The sequence below is a fragment of the Coturnix japonica genome, unplaced genomic scaffold (genome assembly GCF_054131305.1).
Source record: "Coturnix japonica strain WE unplaced genomic scaffold, WE-NBRP24 Scf039, whole genome shotgun sequence".
Classification (NCBI taxonomy): Eukaryota; Metazoa; Chordata; class Aves; order Galliformes; family Phasianidae; genus Coturnix; species Coturnix japonica.
The window spans coordinates 2779609-2797205 of record NW_028188942.1 but is presented as its reverse complement, the minus strand read 5'-3'; the positions used below and the strand labels follow the sequence as shown (position 1 = coordinate 2797205).

Genomic DNA, 17597 nt, shown 5'->3' with positions numbered 1-17597 from the left:
CTGCACCAAAGCTCAAGGAGTAAGCAAATATGAATGATTGTCCAGGCTGAGCTTGTCTTGGTTTTTAAAGGGGAAACACTGCTTGAAGTTCCCTCTGTGAGTGCCAGGAGGGTGAAATCACCCACTGCTCACTGTGGCTCTGCTGCACAAATGGTCTCTAGGCACCTGCAGTGCTGCCCCTCACAGCTCTGTCCATCCCCTCCATATAGACATGAAGGTTTGTCCATGACTTGTTCCACCTGCACAAGCTATTTTCTGATTCCTTGTCACTGTCAGCTCAGTAGCGCTGTCATTTTCCAGATACGTGGTGTGTAATTAATGAGAATGTCATTTCCAGATTGTTTCAAAAACTAGATTCAGCATCTGAGAAATTATTTCACTCAGTGCCTTAAGATAGCTCGTTCATTCAGAAAGCTATCTTGGCTGCTTGATTTGAGGGGAGTTGTGGAGGGAAGCAGCTGTGCTTATATTATTAAGGACTGCCAGCTTTGAACTCTTCATGCAGATGAAAAGCATGGGTTCACGTGCTGCCAACCAGGCAGCTGGGTGACAGGGCAGGGGAGGGATGTGCCCAAATTGCATCAGCCCTGGCCATGACAACCTCACGTCTGTGTGTTGTGAGGATGGTCTCCTTGTGGTGGTCTCTGGGGGCAGCAGTTGCATGCTGCAGGGCTGGAGGGATAGGAGGACACATTGTAAGTTGGCTTTGTCCACTCGCTGCCCCTGGGGGCTCACCAGGCTGGGCAGAGGTGTTGGCCAGGATATAAGTATTTTATTAGATCTATTATTTCTTTCATGGGGGCAATAAGTCTGCTTTACGTGAGACCTCGAGTGACTCTGTATGGAGCACAGAGATTGGTTTTAGCCACCTTTGCTCCCCAGGACATTGCTGTCCAAAGCACTGGAAGACTGTGCCCAGGTGCAGGCTCCAGTGATGCATGGCATATAGCCATGGCAAGGGCATCTCCCTTGGGTTCTTACTAAGAGCTGTGTTTGGGGCTCATTTAGGGTTATTCTCTGCCATTTTTCTCCTGAGCAAACATCTCCAACTGTCTCCACTGAGGCTTATATTGCTCTATACTTTAATTTTATTTTGCTGTTTGTAAAATGAGGGGTGAAGGGAAGGACTTTGTCAGCAAATGCTTCTTTGCCTCCTTCCTGCCTCAGTGGGTTAAAGCAGCATTCCCCCAGCTGATAATGCCTTCAGGCATTCCAGCAATGCTTTGCTATGAGCTCTGCAATGCCCCTCATGTCCTACAGGCTGGCCAAGGCTTTGCCTCCGTGTGCTGGGGTGGGTTTGTGTTTCTACGTTTTATATGTTTAATTTTTATATATTTGAAAGTAATTATTGGAAAACAATGAAGTGGTTGCTTCCATCAATTTTCTGTGGTTATTTTATTCCCAATAATCTTCAGGTGCCTCTTGAATGGGTGAGATTTGCACAGAGCTAAGCGTGTGCATGTGTCCGTGTTTTCTGTGATATACGGAGCTCTGGTGCTGCAGCTGCCATTAGTGTTAATGGGCTAAAAACCCCCCACATCAAGCTGAGAATACACTCCTGCTAATTGTGTACCAGCAGTCCCCTGAGACCTCTGTGAGAATGATGCATCCGAGGATAGGCGCTTCCAATGGTAGGTTGCTTTGGGATAAATAAATAAGGGGCTAAAGTTAGACGCTGGGTCAGTGCCAGCATTATAACACAGGGAAATCGGCTAACGGCCATGCCAACCTTTATCCTCTTGGTCCTGGCCTGGTCCACTGCTGCACGGTACCATCTTCTGAGCCATACATCACTACTCAGCCTCACCTTGATGTATGATGCCCATAGATCCTTATAGCGGGAGTGCACTCTGATGTATTGCGCCAATACATCATGGACAGGGATCGCCCAAGTGATGTATTAGTGCCCTGAGAATGTATTACTCAAACGCTGGTATTGTTCAGGGATAAAGCCAAGCCAAGGAGTGGATTCAATTTAATTACAGCGCAGATGATAATCCAGAGCCAGCAGCACTTTGATGCTGAGATGCTGGCACCCTGTGGAAATATGAGTTGCGACTCTGGTGCTGTTGAGTCACATCGCAGTGTGCCATGAGAGGAGGTGCCGTATTTTAAGGGAATGGTCATTTTTCAGAGAAATATAGGTGGACCATTTCAAGAACTCCATGGAGAGCAATGTGGCTGCGTGTAAGAACTCCTGAGCAGCAGAGAAGGGACGTGGTGGTGCAGGTGAGACACGGGGACCTTTCTGGAAGGCTCTGAATCCAACCTGCTTGCAAATATTTCTGTTGTTTTTGGCAGAATGACATGATGAGAAATTTGGAGAGATGATTCTGTAGTTTCCTTGGATTGTCTTATATAGATGCCATAAAAAAAAACACCTGGAGAAAAAACACTCAGGCCATTAAAAGCAGCCCTGATTATTAAGGGTGGGAAAACCACCTAATGATGCAGTCAAAAAAAGATGGAGAGCCAGGAGGAGGAAGATGGCAGCAGTATTTGGCTCATGTTCATCGTTCTATATCTATAAATGAGTGCATTTTCTAACAAAGGTAAATACAGTTTTGCAGATGAGACGCTTTCAGCACAAACAGATGAAGTGACTTGTGCAAGGTCACATAGTGAGCTGGTGGCAGGGCCTGGAAGAGAATCCAACTGATCTGACTCAGTTCTCCTCCGACATCCCTAATTTTGGATGCAGAATGGAGAAGGCTTAGTCTGCTGCACAGGAACAGTGGATGCTCCCAAGAAAGTGAGTTCCTTGCAGAGCTCCTCAGTTGTCCTTCCCTGCCATAGCCATACCTGCAGGTAAAGCAGCACAAATAGTTTTCTGTTAGTTGGCTGCTTAAAATACAAGAGAGAGGCAGTATTATTCAGGAATTCATACTCCTTCTTGCAGCTCTTGAGCTTTCTGAATTTGGAGAAGAGCATGTGGTGATTCTGAGTGTGTTCACAGAATCACAGAATGGGCTGGGGTTGAAAAGGCCCAAAATGCTCATCTAGTTTTAACCCCCCTGCTATGTGCAGGGTCGCCAAGCACCAGACCAGGCTGCCCAGAGCCACATCCAGCCTGGTCTTGATTGCCACAACCTCCTTGGGTTCCTTCAGGGCTCATCCTTATCGTGCTCCAGGACACACACCAATGTCCCCATCTATGTGTGACCTAGGAAGCTGTTGAGTCCTCCTCTGTTGTGTGGCCTCCTCCTGTGACTGGTTCATCACCACTTGTCAGCAGAGCCCGTGGTTCACAGTCATCCCTATCGCCCTGTGATAACCATAGTAAACATTTCTATAAACAGATTTTTCTCCTGTCCAAGTCATCTTGCTTACTCAACTGTTTTATTTTTAATAGAAAGGCATGTTGATGCTAAGCAGATTTTTTTTTCTTCTTCTTCAAATCTCTATTAAACATAAAAAGATGCTGTGTCTGAATAAAAAGAAAAGGTGCCCATTAGATATTTTTAAAGCTTCCAAAAATAGTCTCAAGTCTGTGACAAAGATTATTGAGTGGGAATATTGCAGACAGTGGTTCTGCAATGGAGACAATCATGGCTCCATGCGCTTTTGGCTGGGAGCTACAAGGAGGGGGACTCGTAGGACAAAGACCTCAAAAGGAATGAGTTTACTGAGGGGCTGCTCTTTAGATGGTGAAACCACAGCACTGCACAAGTAGTTCTGCTGGTGATCTCATGTCTCTTTTCCCTTCTGGGTTTGCAACTGCCCTTTGAGGCTGGCATCTCATTGCTGGAATTCAGTCTTTGCTGGAGACCTGCAGCCCCACTGCGAGAAGCACTGCTGTGCAGTACAGGGGTGACAAGGGAAGGCAGTGAGTTCTCTGTCTGGAATTTCTGAGTATAAAGGCAGAAGGAAAATGGACTGCTGATTTTTGCCTTGTAAGCACAATTGATGTTTGACTTGAAAAAAAGTATAACTTGGGTTATTGTTTCTGCCGCTGCACCCTCGGGTCAGAGCACTGCCATATAAGCAGTTGGTTCAGAGCAAGAGGGGAGGCAGAAACTTGGAGGGGAAAGAAGCACATGGGAGTGGAGCTGTCCCAGCAGGGTTCCCAATGCTTTCTTTCTCTCCCATCGTGAAGGCTTTTGTTTCCTTACTTGTGGCAAATGCCAAATCTACCGCTTGTGCTTTAATGCCTGGTGAGAGGGGAGAGGTCTCCAGAGAAACCATGAAAATGGGGAAAGATAAACTGGTGATTATTGAAATGACAAAATATTGCATTGGTGAATGCTGAATGGCTTATATGGAGAAGAGAGCGTTGCAGAATGGAGGGAGCTCTTTTATTGTTTGCACTTAGGAAAAAAAAATAAAGGGATAGTAAATATTCGCCTGCATTGATCACACAGTGAGTAGTTTGCTGTGCCAAAGCAGCCTGCATCAGTGCTCAGGGTTAGTGCTTATTGCAGGTGAACTGCCCATGCAAATGGTGGGTAGTTTGGAGGAGCACAGGTAGTTTTCATCCTGTATGGGCAGACACGAAGGTTGGTTCTGGTGGGCTTTGTTGACCCTCAAAGCAGAAAAGGAACAAAATGGGACTGAGCAGTGGATAAGGATTTGAGGCTCAGTTCTTATTTCTCCTGTAAATACCATGTATCCCCTCAATAAAACTGATTTATGGCTTTTAGCCATGGTTCCTCACCTGTAAAATTGGGATAAATACTTCCTTTGTGCCCCATTTATTTACATGGTCGTCTCTTCCTATCTAACACCGCGCTTGGTGCAGCGGGGCCTCCTTCCTTTCTCAGCACTCCATGTGGAATTTATATTGCAGCAATCCTTGTAACTATCAGCAAAAGAAAATTACTGCAGACAGGTGCCGGTGCTTCAGCTCTGCTCTGATAGTGCTGCTGGCTGTGGTTTGGTGGCTGTCCCCTGCCCGTGGCTCTCAGCGTGTACCCACAGCTGTTAGTGTGAATGACAGATTAACAAATGCACAGTGGCTTTGTTCCTCACTGTGCTGCCCCAGTGCCACGCTGGGTCTGCAGTGCAGAGGGATGCATGGCATTGTCTCACCCACTAACACTCTGTCTGGTAACTGGCAAAAGCAATGCTTTTCACCCGTTGCAATGGGTGTGCTGTAGAAAATGAAGACCGTAGGGATGTGAGGGTCTTGTTTAATTTGTTTTATTTCTTAATCCAAGAGTAAGAGAATGCAAAACTTCCAAGCTGAAAGGCTTTGTGCTCTGCTTGCTCCAGGAGATATTAGTGAGGGATCAGCTGGGTTCACCAGTCTCCACAAGGTACCTTTGTTTATGGATGAGGCCGTGCAGTTGGGGATCAGAGGTTGTGCATAGCTGCTGTAGAGCACGCTGGGCTGCAAAAAGTCGGGCACCAGAGATTAATTTCTTGGTTTCTTAGAGCCAAGGTTTAATAGCAGACCTGGGGAGGACAGTGATTGAGCTCACAACCAGCAGAATCTATAGTTCAGGTCAAGTGAAAGGAAGGAGCTAAGAGACTCAGCATGCTGCTTGCAGGAGGAATTCTAATGGCTTCATGGTATGGGGTCTGCACAAGGCATACAGGAGCTAGTGCCCGGGCTGCACCATGAAGCCTGCACAGCCCCGACCCCCTGCTCACTGCCCTGCTCTCAGCTGGGCATGGAAAGAATAAATCTGGAAGGGAACAAGAGAAAACAGAAAACGCTGGCAGTTTTTCAGTAGGGAGAATGGTGTGTTTGAGCTGCAGTGGAGAGGGACAGCTTTTGGTTCTAACTTTTTGAGTTGCATACTTCAACAAACAGTGTAAATTTGGCAGAATGAAGGCTGGGTGACCTATTCTGGCTGGATCGAGGACTGATTCTGAAGCTGGGATTTAACTCAGCTCTGACATTTCATGCTGCTATTCCATTCCACTTCAGTTTCAAAGTTTTCAGACTTTTTTTTTTTTAAAGATGTGCCCTTTATGTAACTCATTTAATTGTGTCTAACTACACGGTGATTTTTTTCCCCTCCCTACCTTCACAAATGCGATTGGATATACATGTAGATCTTAACTTATAGCATATATTACAGTAGGGGCAAGAGAATCTGCCTTGAGCTTTCATATTTATCCTGAATAAGGCTGTACCAACTGGTTCTGCCTTAAATTCTCTACCTCAAAGTCTCCTGGTGTTCTGTTTTCTCAGGAAGGAAACAGGTTGCACTGAACGCAAACTGCGCGGCATGGATTTACTCGTTAGACACAGATGGGATTCCTCTATCAAAGTACTCTTGTGTTGTCTGCATTCATTACACTCACTAGAAAAGCTATTGACATGACAGCATTCTCCTGTTAGGTTTTTTCCTGCTCTTTTAGAAGTGCCTGTTGGGTTGCAGTGGCCTGAAAATGCAGTGACCAAGATTAGAGGTTTGGACCTTGAGAGCCACAGGAGAGGAGCTTTCAATGTCTTCTGTATTTGTTATGATCAATTCATAGTGACTTGAGTCTGCAAATGAAGACGTTCTTATGAAATGTTTTTGATTTTATGCATTTTGATTCTGGTATTAAGTAGTGTGAGAAAAGCAAATCAGTCTTTTTGTTTGGCTGCTGGTTTAACGTCCAGTTCACATTAGCAGGATGCAAGGAATCTGGATGCTTGTTTGGAAGCCACTTATGAGATGTTCAATTTCCTTCTATGGAAGGAAATACTGGAGAAGACTTCTAATCTTATGATTCAAAGCATGAATCAGTCCCCAGATTGGATCTGTGCCTGCAGCAGTAAAAGGGGCAGATTGTCACAGGGTTGCTGCTTTGTTCTTCTCTGGAGCACCCTGTACAGCTGCTATCAAAGGCAGAAGAGCAGCATCAATGGAACCTGCTCTGCTCAATGCAAGCTCTGAGTCTGGTGATTTTCAGCAGCATGTCATCTTAAATATATATATTTTTTCTTTTCTCTTTCTTTATTAGTTTCATGTTCCAGCTGACTTCCTCCAAGAGAGGAACATGCTTTCCCATCAGAACTACCTGAAACACCTGAGTTCATTGGGACTGGAAGAAAACTGTCTCAGAGACAAAGATACACAGCTTCCCTGGATTGCTGGCTACATGCCTGATCTGAGGTCTGTGGTCATTTACTTTGCAATGGATTTTTCACTTTTCATTTGCCTTGTATAGGTATCACCAAATGGTTTATGCTTTCTGCTTTGCACTGTCTTTTTTGGGGGGAAAAACTACACAACAGCTCTGCACACTCCTTGTGCTGATAATCCCTGATGTGGCTGAACTGAAACAACACCCAGCCTGTGCCACTTAGCTGCTGCTGGACAGGACAATGCAGTGATGGTGGTATTTGAGGGAATGATATTCTATCACAAAGGGAATTTGTTACAACCATAATTTTACCAACACAAACGCAGAGAACAGCACTGATCTGAAAAGCCAGAGCCCTGCCTGTGAGTGAGCACAATCTGCAGATGGAGAGAAGCAACTTTCTGATTTCACTGCTAAACTTCCCCTCCTCAAACCAAAACAGTTTAATCAGTCAGATTCCTGTTTAATGAGTTGCACTGCTGCCTCTAACCAGGACAGTATCTTAGATGATGGAAATAATGGTTTCAGTAAGACTTACTGTGATCTCATTACCCCATAGATGGCCTGTGTACGTTCTTCCCCTGCCTCTACCACTCACCTTCACAAGCAGGACCCCAAGTTTGAGACTGAACCCCTCTGGCTGTGTGAGCTGCCACATGAAGGTGCTTTCCTGCACACTGTCCTCTAGTTGCTGCCATCAAGCAGTTGGTAAAGTCTGCAGCTTGCGGACAACTTTTCTTGCCAACCATGCATTACAGAGGGCTAATTGTAAAAGTGGTGCACCTGCTGGCTCCCTTGGTGGCTGGAGCCAACAGGAAAAAAAAAAAAAAAAAAAAAAAAAAAAGTAATAGTAATTTATTAATGATCAAGTCACAAATAGTAATGAAAACAATAGGAGCATCTGAAGGAAGCGCTGCCGGGGGCAGAGGTGCAGGTGCTCTGTGCCCTGAGCAGGCTTGTCGGCATTTTTATAAAGCTACTTTACAACCCTTATCAATTTCCTACTGCTTTCTGTGTACCCCCTGCCCCTTTGCAAATGTTTTGCCTGCACGACAGGCTCAGCATTTCTTGTTGTAGGTGATAAAATAGCTGTCACCCTGTGGAGGGAGAAAGGAGGCAAATAAAATAAAATCAAATAAAAATGTTAGGTCCAGGGAAACAAAGCAGAGGAAGCAAAGCATTTCGGAGCAAACAAATGAGTTCTAAGGGAGACGCTGAGTCGGCACAGGGAGAGCGATGATGGGAGCTGAGCTGAGGAATGGGGAAAGATTGGGGATAGCAAGAGCTGGAGGGCGAGGGTGGCTCTGCTGAAAGTGAGGCAGGGCTTTGTGCATGGCCCTGGGTTTCAAAGGAGACTGTATGTACAGCCAGCGCCATCCATGAGGAGTTTGGGATCTGAAAATCCCAGCCGTAGTCTGAATAACTGCACTGCATTGGCAAGGTGAGAATTTGTTTAAGTAAGGAGAACAGAAGGCATATGAGCAACACCAGTTCAGGTGACATCCCCATACCAGGTGTCTTAAGTAGACATGGTAGAGATTAAGTAGACATTAAGTAAAGATGGTCGTGCTGTATCTCAAAATACAGTTTCTATATCCATATCAGAATCCATGCTAGAGCTGATAGAAGGCAGATAGAGCAGACACCAACCAGCCCAGTGTTGTTCTTTGAGCCGTAGGTAGGGTCTGCAGTGCTCCTTAGGGGTATATCTGCTAATGTAATATAGCAGTTTAATTCAGCTTGCAACAAAATAAAGCTGAACTAAGTGGAAAACTCTAGAGCTGCGATGGCTTAATTGCTCATACATGAGTCTTTACTATGCAATTTGGAAACTTTAGGCCATGGGAACTTGCTTCTGTGTTCTTGAGCCCATGAACTGCCTTAGTCTGTGGGTCTAACAACAATCAGCTCATAAAATGCTGTGAGTGCAGATTTCAGAGGTCAGCCTGAGTCCGTACCCAATCCATGTGGCTCCTGTGCCCTGCATTCGGCTCTCCAACGAGGTCAGTGAGCTGTCGAGCACACAGTCAGTGCTCTTTAAGCTACTGTGAATCTACCCCTGCTTTCTCTTTTCCCTTTTCTCATTCTCTCCTTGCTCTCACACACCCCCAAATCACAAACCCTCACACCAATGCCAGAAGCCTCTGAGGCTGTCGTAAGCCTGCAGTTATCTGCATTAGGAATAAAGCTGCCATTTTTAAAGCTTTTATACTTTTTATTCTTAACTCCACAGGACCCAGGAATCTTTTCCTGAAGTTAATGTGAATTCAGGGGGTGCGTGTTTTAAGAACTGAGCTGGGTCCTGTAAAAAAGGTAAGAACCAGCAGTTGGCAATGCTAATTATTGCCCGGTGATTTGAGGGGACCTGCACAACGTGCTAACGTGCCTATGATGACACACAGCATGATACATGGGGAAAGGTGAAGGCAAGGCTCGTATATCCCCATAACACTGAAGGCATATTTCCCTCTCTAATAACTTACAAACAGTCACCATTTGCTGTCTGCAAAATTAAACTCTCATCTCCTCCAGCCTGCTGATCTGGTGCACAGATATAGGATTTTAAGCTTCTCTATTGAAAAATGTCCCTGCAAAGCTGTCCATCAGAACTCCCGCTGCTTTCCAGAGAGTATTATTAATAAGTTCTTCCTATCAGAAATGGGACCCTTTTAGAGCTCAGATAAGGTTTTTTTCCCTGTTAACCAGCTGGGCTGCTTGGCTGTGGACAAATGCCATGATGAATGACGGGTCAAGGATGGAGCAGGCTGATTTCTCTCCGAGCCTGACCTTGTCTCTGGTGTGACATCTGAAATGACAGGTGCATTAAAAAGTTATTTATGTAGGGGAGCTGCGATGCATTGTACCCTTTGCAAGGTAGCACCCAGTTTTGCAAGAGTATTAGAATAAAGGCTGCCTCTGTGTCTGCTGCCTCTTGTACTGCTGGCTTTCTGTAAGCAGCTGCTGTGAAAGCAAGAGGAGAAGCACGGAGCGTTTTTTAGTGCACAGAGGATGCTCTGGAAACTGAAAGGCAAAAAAGGGAGCAGGGTCTGAGAGCAGCAGCAGCAGACAGCTTCCCAGCAAATCACCTGCGTGTCTGCAGATTACTTGCCTGGAACAGCAGTAATCAGCTCTGGAAATGCACCTGAAGGGTTCTGGGCTGTTGAAGGGCCAATGTTGTGGATAAAATGCAGCACTGAGGATTAAATGATTTCTACTGTTCAGCTCTTTATGGCCTCAGTGCACTTGTAAGACGTTCTCTGTTGAATCTCAGACTCTTTGTGAGTAGTTGTGCTGTGGCTCCCTTCTGTCTTTACTGTTGCTGAAATTAAAGGGACACTTCTGGCTTTGTCCTTCTTCCTGTAGGACACATAAGTGGAACTGTAACCATCCTGTGAACAGTCACTTCATTCTGGGAGATGAATAGTTGCTGAATGGCAAGAGATCGCAGCCTAAATCTCCAGAAAAATGCATGCAAACCCTATCAGGTTTCTATTGTCATCTGCCTGACATTGTGCTCCAAGTAGGAAATAGGAAAGGCAATAGGAAAGCTGCCTGTGTTTTGAAATCCAGAGCTTTCTCTGGACAAATAACACACTTGCTGTTGCATGGCCAAATGAGGACACAACATCCTATGGCACAGATTAAGTTGTAGAGCAGGGTTCATGGAAGAGCCCATGTGCAGTGATTTCTGCATCCTTCTGAGTGCTGATCAGATTAATGAGGACCACAGAAACATTGGAAAACTGTCGTAGTGACACATCAGTATCCTGTTAGCTTCAACAGAATTACAGCATTTGATATCAGCTCTTCCTTCCTTGCTGTTTCTCCACCCCTCCAAAACACCCCCTGAAACACTTGCAGGAGAAATTGTAAATTTCTTATTTTGTATAATGGGACTGTTAGAAGAGCTGCATGTTGGTGTGCGTCCAACTCACATTAACTTCAGTTTTGGGCTGCAGCCATACTCGAGTGACTTTGCAAGTCTTTTCTGACTGTCCAATTAAAGTTGATGCGTGCAGTAAATCTGCAGTATCCAGACAGTATTTGATATCTCCATTTTGGATCAGTGGTTGGGTCTGGGAAGTGGATGAAGCTTGCCTGAAGGCAGCATCTGCAAGTTGTTTTTTTTTCATCAGAAAAATGAATGGTCTGGTATAATGAATGATTTTGTATAATATCAAAGAAAGAGAGTATCAGCTGTGCACATCATATGCAGTATTGATTGCAAGTACGCTCATTAATTTGTGTGGTACAGGAAATTCCAGCCAAGGTTAGGAGAGCTTTGCTCTGTAGTGGAGCTGTGACTCCTATTGCCTTCAAAGAGATTTGAATCAGGTTGCAAACAACCAAAATTCATACTTCAGTTATTTCGCTATAGAAGTGTGTTGTCACAGACGACTTTGTAGACTTCTGGTAGAACAGCAAGGAAAAATGGAAATGTCCTGTCCCTGTTTGAGCCTGCTTAAGGGTTTGATCTGTACAGTTTCGGTGCTCTGGGCAAATGTAGGATGCATGGTGGAACTCTGTTCTCATTGTAGCACAACAAAAGAGAGGAGCTGGGGAGGGGAGGGAGAAGGTATGTTTTCCACCATGGCCTGTTTAAAACATTATGAGCTACCTCTCTTCCATCATGAGTCGTGGTTTAAAGCTACTGCCCAGGGGCATAAAAATCAACTCCTAACAACTTCCAGTGGGACCACTATTCCATCAGTGCTCCCATCAAATGTTGACTCCATGATCAATATTCACCCTCTTTCTTCGTTAATCATCAGTCTTCATTCATTTCTTTGTAACTTCCTGCTGACAGGGGCACTGTTCATACAGCAGCTGGTAGGGAAAACAGAACGAGCTGAACTGCTGCACGCAAGCTGTGAAGGGAAAAAGCCACAACAGTGCATTGTGTCAGCTCAAAATGATTCCTACGGATGCAGCTTTTTCTTTTCTCCTTGCCCTATATGCTCAATTTTCAATAGACGTTGTGAGGCAGGACCTTCAAACAATCCGTGGTTACTATCGCACTGCTTTACCTTGAGTGCCATTGGCACTTGGTAATTTAGAGCAGGAACTCTGCTGATGAAGAGTGAACTGTCAGAATTTGGCTTGTCAAATAAAATCTGTGTACAATCCTAAAATAGACAGTTTTGCAATTAACGCTTGCACTGTGATTTGCCAACAGGAAGCCCACTCCCAGCTTTGCCACAGTCCTCCTGAAGACCTTGTGTGTGAGACCAAACCTCTTCCCCATTGCCCAGCCTATGAGCTGAGAAGAGCTGCTGATTTCTCTATCATTCTGACTCTTTGGGCAGCTAATATTGCCCTTCTGCAGCACAGGGATCCTGTCCAAGATGCTCAAGGGGTACAAGCTCTGCACCAAGGCAATACTATTCTGCACAGCCAAGGAAGTTACTTCTTCCTCCCACTAATTTATTCCCCAAAAAGCTGCAGTAGATGCTGCCACGTTTACAAGTACACAGATATTTGCTCTCAGTGCCAGTCAATGAATGCTGCAGCTATGCAGTGTAACTGGAACACCATTGAAGATAATTCCATTTACTTGTGTGAGGGGCCCAATAATTAAATTTGGACATTATTCCTTTAATTACTACAATTTCGGATCACGGTTAGTATTCTTCTAAACTGATGTGATTTCATGCTAAATGTAGGATGCAAGTCTGTCCTTGCTCAGACCCCTCAGCATTCTGGAGTAAGATCCTGCACTGTTGGTTTTTGCAGACCTACAATATGACGTAGCTCCTGGTGCAGGAAAAAAGCATTGGATGGTTCAAGCCTTGTGATACTTCACTGACAAGCTGTGCTGTTTTTTTAAGCCCTGTGCTATGCTTGTTCTTCATGCTAAATGGTGTTTTGATCATTTGTATTATAATAATTCATACTAATTAATTTGTAATTCCTAAATTAAGTGCACATGGGTTTCAAGCAGAGAGGTTACACTCAGGTTAACTATTGATTTTGGTCTTTGCTGTGAAGAAATTTAGATCTCATGTCTGTCAGATTTAAGACAGCCATCTTGACATCTATTAAGAGAGAGATACAGTTAAGAATCAGATTTTGTGCCTGAAAATATGCTTGCCTGGTGACTTTTGGGATCTGTTCTGCACACAGTACTGCATTCCTTAAGGCACCAACTGCTATACGTGCTGCAATGCCACTCAGCAGTGAATTGGTGCTCTTGCAGATGCTGATATTATTAATGTCTTCTCAAAGAAACTGTGATTTTAAGAAAATCCAAGTTGAGTAGAGTCTCTATGAAATAAACAGCTGTTTTAAATACATATGATGCTTTTGCACCCTGCGGAGTAATGCTTTAAACAACCACTTCCAAACTGCAAAGGAAAATAAGGTGTTTGATTTGTTTTCGCTTCTTTCCAGCACATTTTCTTTCAATGAATAGATAGAGATTTTAACAACTTAATCATTCTGGTGGACTTGGAAGGAATTTGGCTGGATGCTACTGGCAAACTCCTCAAACCTGAGGCTGGAGGTGCCACAGTCCGTGTGTTCTGGATCGAAGGGACAGAAGGCAGCTGCTCATGGTTATGGATAGCTGGACGTATAGAGTGCTCTGAGCATCAGGAACAGTTTCCAACCATGTAGAAAGAAGAGTTTCCTTGAACATGGTCACAATCTCATGTTGCTCTTGTGCCTATAGGAGTATGAATTCTGGAGTGGGGGGAAAGATAAGACTTTGCCGGGGAAGTAAATGTTCCCATTTGCAATAAGCACGATAGATTTTGCTTATTTCCTTTTCCCTCTATTCGATGGAGAGGAGTTCGATTACTTTTGGATACATTTTCTTTTGCATAAGCTTTTCATGCGCTGTGTTTTGAGTGATGTGACCACTAGAGAGCAGACTTAGCCTAGTAACAGGAGTTAATTAGTTCTTGGCCTCTTCATTTCCTCCTGTCCCCTTTCCCCTCCCCCTGAATACACAGGCAGAGGGGGTTTGGGTGGCTCTGAGCTTGCCTCCAACGCTGTGCAATCTTAGGCCTAATTAAAACGCCTCAGACGGCCTGAACCCCGCATTAAAATTTGATGAGGAATTGATCAGCTAAGCAAACAGGAAATTTAGCTGTGTGAGTGAAGGTAATGTTTGCTCAAATGTGTAATGAGGTCCATGGGGAATATTTATGGGGACCTCAGTGACAGTTTCAGCAGTTCCTTCTCCTTGAAGTCATCTTCCCTACCTGCCCTCTCTGTTATGAGGCTGTAGGCAGAAGGGAATCCAACACCGCGTCAGCCGGGCGGTGGAAAATGGTCTGTGTGTGGCTGCGATGGTGCCATGGAAAGGTCTGCAAGAGGAGTTGTGAAACTGCAACCTGACTTCTTTAAAAACATCAGTGGCTCCATAATGTAAGGAGTTGTGTAGCACAATTGCTGGTGGAACTCCTTGCAGCGTGTTAGAAAGCAAACCGGCCTCCTAAAAGGGTCAGGTGTTGTGTTACAGCAGATGCTACCTTTATCTCCATGGACTGCAGGATAAGCTATACATGCTATCAGCACAGGTATTTGGAGGCAAGGCGGTACGTTCACAGGGTAGGGAGCAATGCCCTCCTCAGCACATCTTATCTATTTCTAATAATCAGTAAAAGTGTAAATGCCTTCTACTTGCAGCAAACAGATAAATTTACATGCTTCTTATTTATCACTACTCTGTCAAACATAAATCAGCATGAGAGAGTCTTAACCTAAGCTGTTACTGACGGGTAAGATCACCCTCACACCTGTATCTGCAAGTCACTGCTGTTGCCCTCAGCTCCTGGCAGAGGCTTTGCAAAGATGTAGGGCTCTGCATTCAGGGCTCACACAGGCCCCGAGCTGCAGATGTGCTCGTCCCAGCCGTAGGACTTCCTGTGGTTCCTTCTTGTACCACTCGTGGCTACTTTTGACTGGTTGCAATTAAAGTTGAAGCTGACACTGTAAGGACTTGGAGCGAAAAGCAGAAGGATGGGCAGCCAACAGTCTGTGCCCAGTGGAACAAAGTAGGAAGGAGATATGATGGGTGTCTTGGTGTGAGCCCTGCAGATGGGTGAACATGGTGGTTGCAAGCCAGTGCTTTGCTTTCTAATGCAGCCGAGCTGTTCAACCTTGTGGCTTATCTGGTCTGCACTGTGTGAAGATGAATTGTCATGGGCCACAATGAAGAGCCGAAAGGACCCCGTAATAAATGTAAAGGGAGCACTTTGCTACTGAAAGGGAAAGGGGGCCTCATAGAAACCAAAGCAAAGGGTACTTACAGATAGATTATTTTGAGGGGGCAGAGGGGGAACAAATCATCATATACAACATTATATATGGTTTATATAAGTAATACAATTTATTTAGTGTATTGTTTTAAATAAAAACTGGGAAAGATACAAGATCATAAAACTGTTGGGATACCAGACCTTGTATTTCTGAAAGAAATGCATTGGTCTGGTTTGGTGACAGTGGCTGCCATTCCCAGTAAGGCCATGTTTGGTTGTTGTGAGTGACGGGTGTGCACTGGGGCCAAACTGAGATTCACTGCCATGATGGCAGGGGATGGCTGCAGGATGGGGTGGGTTGTTTGCAGGTTGGGATAGGAAAGGGAAGCTGCTTACAGTGACGGTGGGAGTTTCCGTCACTGAATGCAGCATGAGAAGTTGGCAGAGCTGTAGTATTTCTTCTGCCAATAAAATCCAGGTAGGTTTGCTTAGTCCAAAGCATGTGTGTGGTGGCTTTCGCTGTATACATCTTCTAGGTGTTGCAGCAACAGCAGGGATGGATTAGTGCAAGAGAGGGTGATTTTTCTTCCATTCTGGTGGCAAAAATCGAGGGGAGCTGTATGTCCCATTTCAGGTGCACTCTAATTTCTTGACAGTGCCCAGCACCCTGTGCACCCTGTGTGTGGCAGGAGGGCGATCCCAGCCCTGTGCTCGTGGTGGTGATGTTCAGCTCTTCGATCTCTCAGCCGCTGTTGGCTGTGCTCTGTGCAGTGTGCGTCTCTGTGGTACCGGCAGCCCTGTCCTGGGCACTGTGTGCTGAGCAAGGCTGATGAGCGGGGAGTGGAAGGATGAGCTGGAGCTGCCGGTATGTTGTCCAGCGCGGTGCAGGGCAGTGATGCTGAGCGAGAGCTGAGGCCAAGAGCTGTGCAGCGCCTCAGCCTCTCTCCCGGCCGCGCTTTCCGTCCCCGTTGCCGTTCCTTGCTGAGGTTGGGCCGCCCGCTCACACCTGGGGCCCGTCGTGGCGCCGCGCGTGGTCTCCGGCGGCCATCCGCCGCTCCTGGGCCACCCGCCTCAGCCATTCCCTGTCCTCTTCTTCGCGGGGTGGCTCCTCGAAGCGGCTGCGCTGGTTGGGGTCCCCGTGCCAGGAGTTGCTGCGCACCAGCGGGCGGGGGGGCCTGGAGGGGCTGCGCTGCGTGCGCCGTGCTGGGACGCTGCGGGAGCGATGGGCAGATCTTGATCTCGTCTGCCGCCGCTCCCTGGTGCGCTGCAGCCTTCCCCGGGGCCGGCGGGTCGGGGGGCGACCCGAGGGGCGCCAGCTGAGGCGCAGCATGCCGGTGATTAACCCCCGGCACAGGGGGCAGTTGGGCGTGTTGGCCGTCCAGTGCTGGATGCACTCCCTGCAGAAGATGTGCCTGCAGGGCAGAGCGCGGACGGCATCCTCCATGGGGCCCAGGCAGATGGGGCACGGCTCCTCGTGGGCCTCCGCCGGCCACGTCCACGTCTCCCTCCTCCTCCGGTTGGAAGCCGCCTCCCGGCTCATGGCTGCGGCTGCCCTGGCGCTGTGTGGCTCCAAGGATGGATTTGGGTGAAGCTGCCTCTTGCAGAGCAGTCAGCAGCCTCCAGGCCTCAGCGCCTGTCAGGTGTCCTACCTGTGGCAGACAGCTCGTGTGCCACCGGCAGGAGCTCTGAGCTCTGGGGATCCTCCAATGGGATCCTCAGTGACTCGCAGTCCTCTCGCAGGACTCTGATGTCTCTCGCACTGGCAAGGTCTCAGTGTCTCGTGCTCCCACAGGAGACGTTCACACCTCGAGAGTCGCCAGCAAGACTCAATGCGGGCTGGGCCCGCTGGCTATGGGTAGGCACCCGGCCCACTGTGAGGTCACGGGGCCACTGTGACCCTGCGCTGCCATCACAGACTGCACAGATAGGTGGAGGTTTGCTGTCCGGTGGTTGTGGTGTTGATATTTGTGGCGTTTTCCAGCCAGAGTCCACCCAAGGGCTTTCACTGGGACATTTTCACTAACAGTGAGAATAAATCATCTATTGAAGCTAGAAATGTAACAGATTTGTGGATGTTGTTGCTCAGTGCTGTAGCTGTGATCGTGCTGGTATTTGGTAGCAGTGCTAGCAAAGCAAATGCTATCATGGGTGTTTTTCAGCAGGAAGTGAAGGGGCAGTGCTTACCAAGAAGGGATCCCTGTCTTGGTGGGGAAAGAGCAGTCCAGCTTCTCTGTTTCTCTTGTCTCCTTAATCTCTCATCCCGCCCCTCCTCTGCACCTTCCAGGACTTTCACTCACATCCCAACCTTCTCTCTTCCCTTTTTGGATGGCTTTTAACATGACTTGGGTGGAGGGTTGTGAACATCAGACT

The 17597-nt window shown here is 46.6% G+C and overlaps 1 pseudogene; it reads right to left on the bottom strand.

The window, feature by feature from the left end:
• Positions 1-3937: 3937 nt before the first annotated feature.
• Positions 3938-17373, bottom strand: LOC146753232 (uncharacterized; annotated as a pseudogene).
• Positions 17374-17597: the final 224 nt, after the last annotated feature.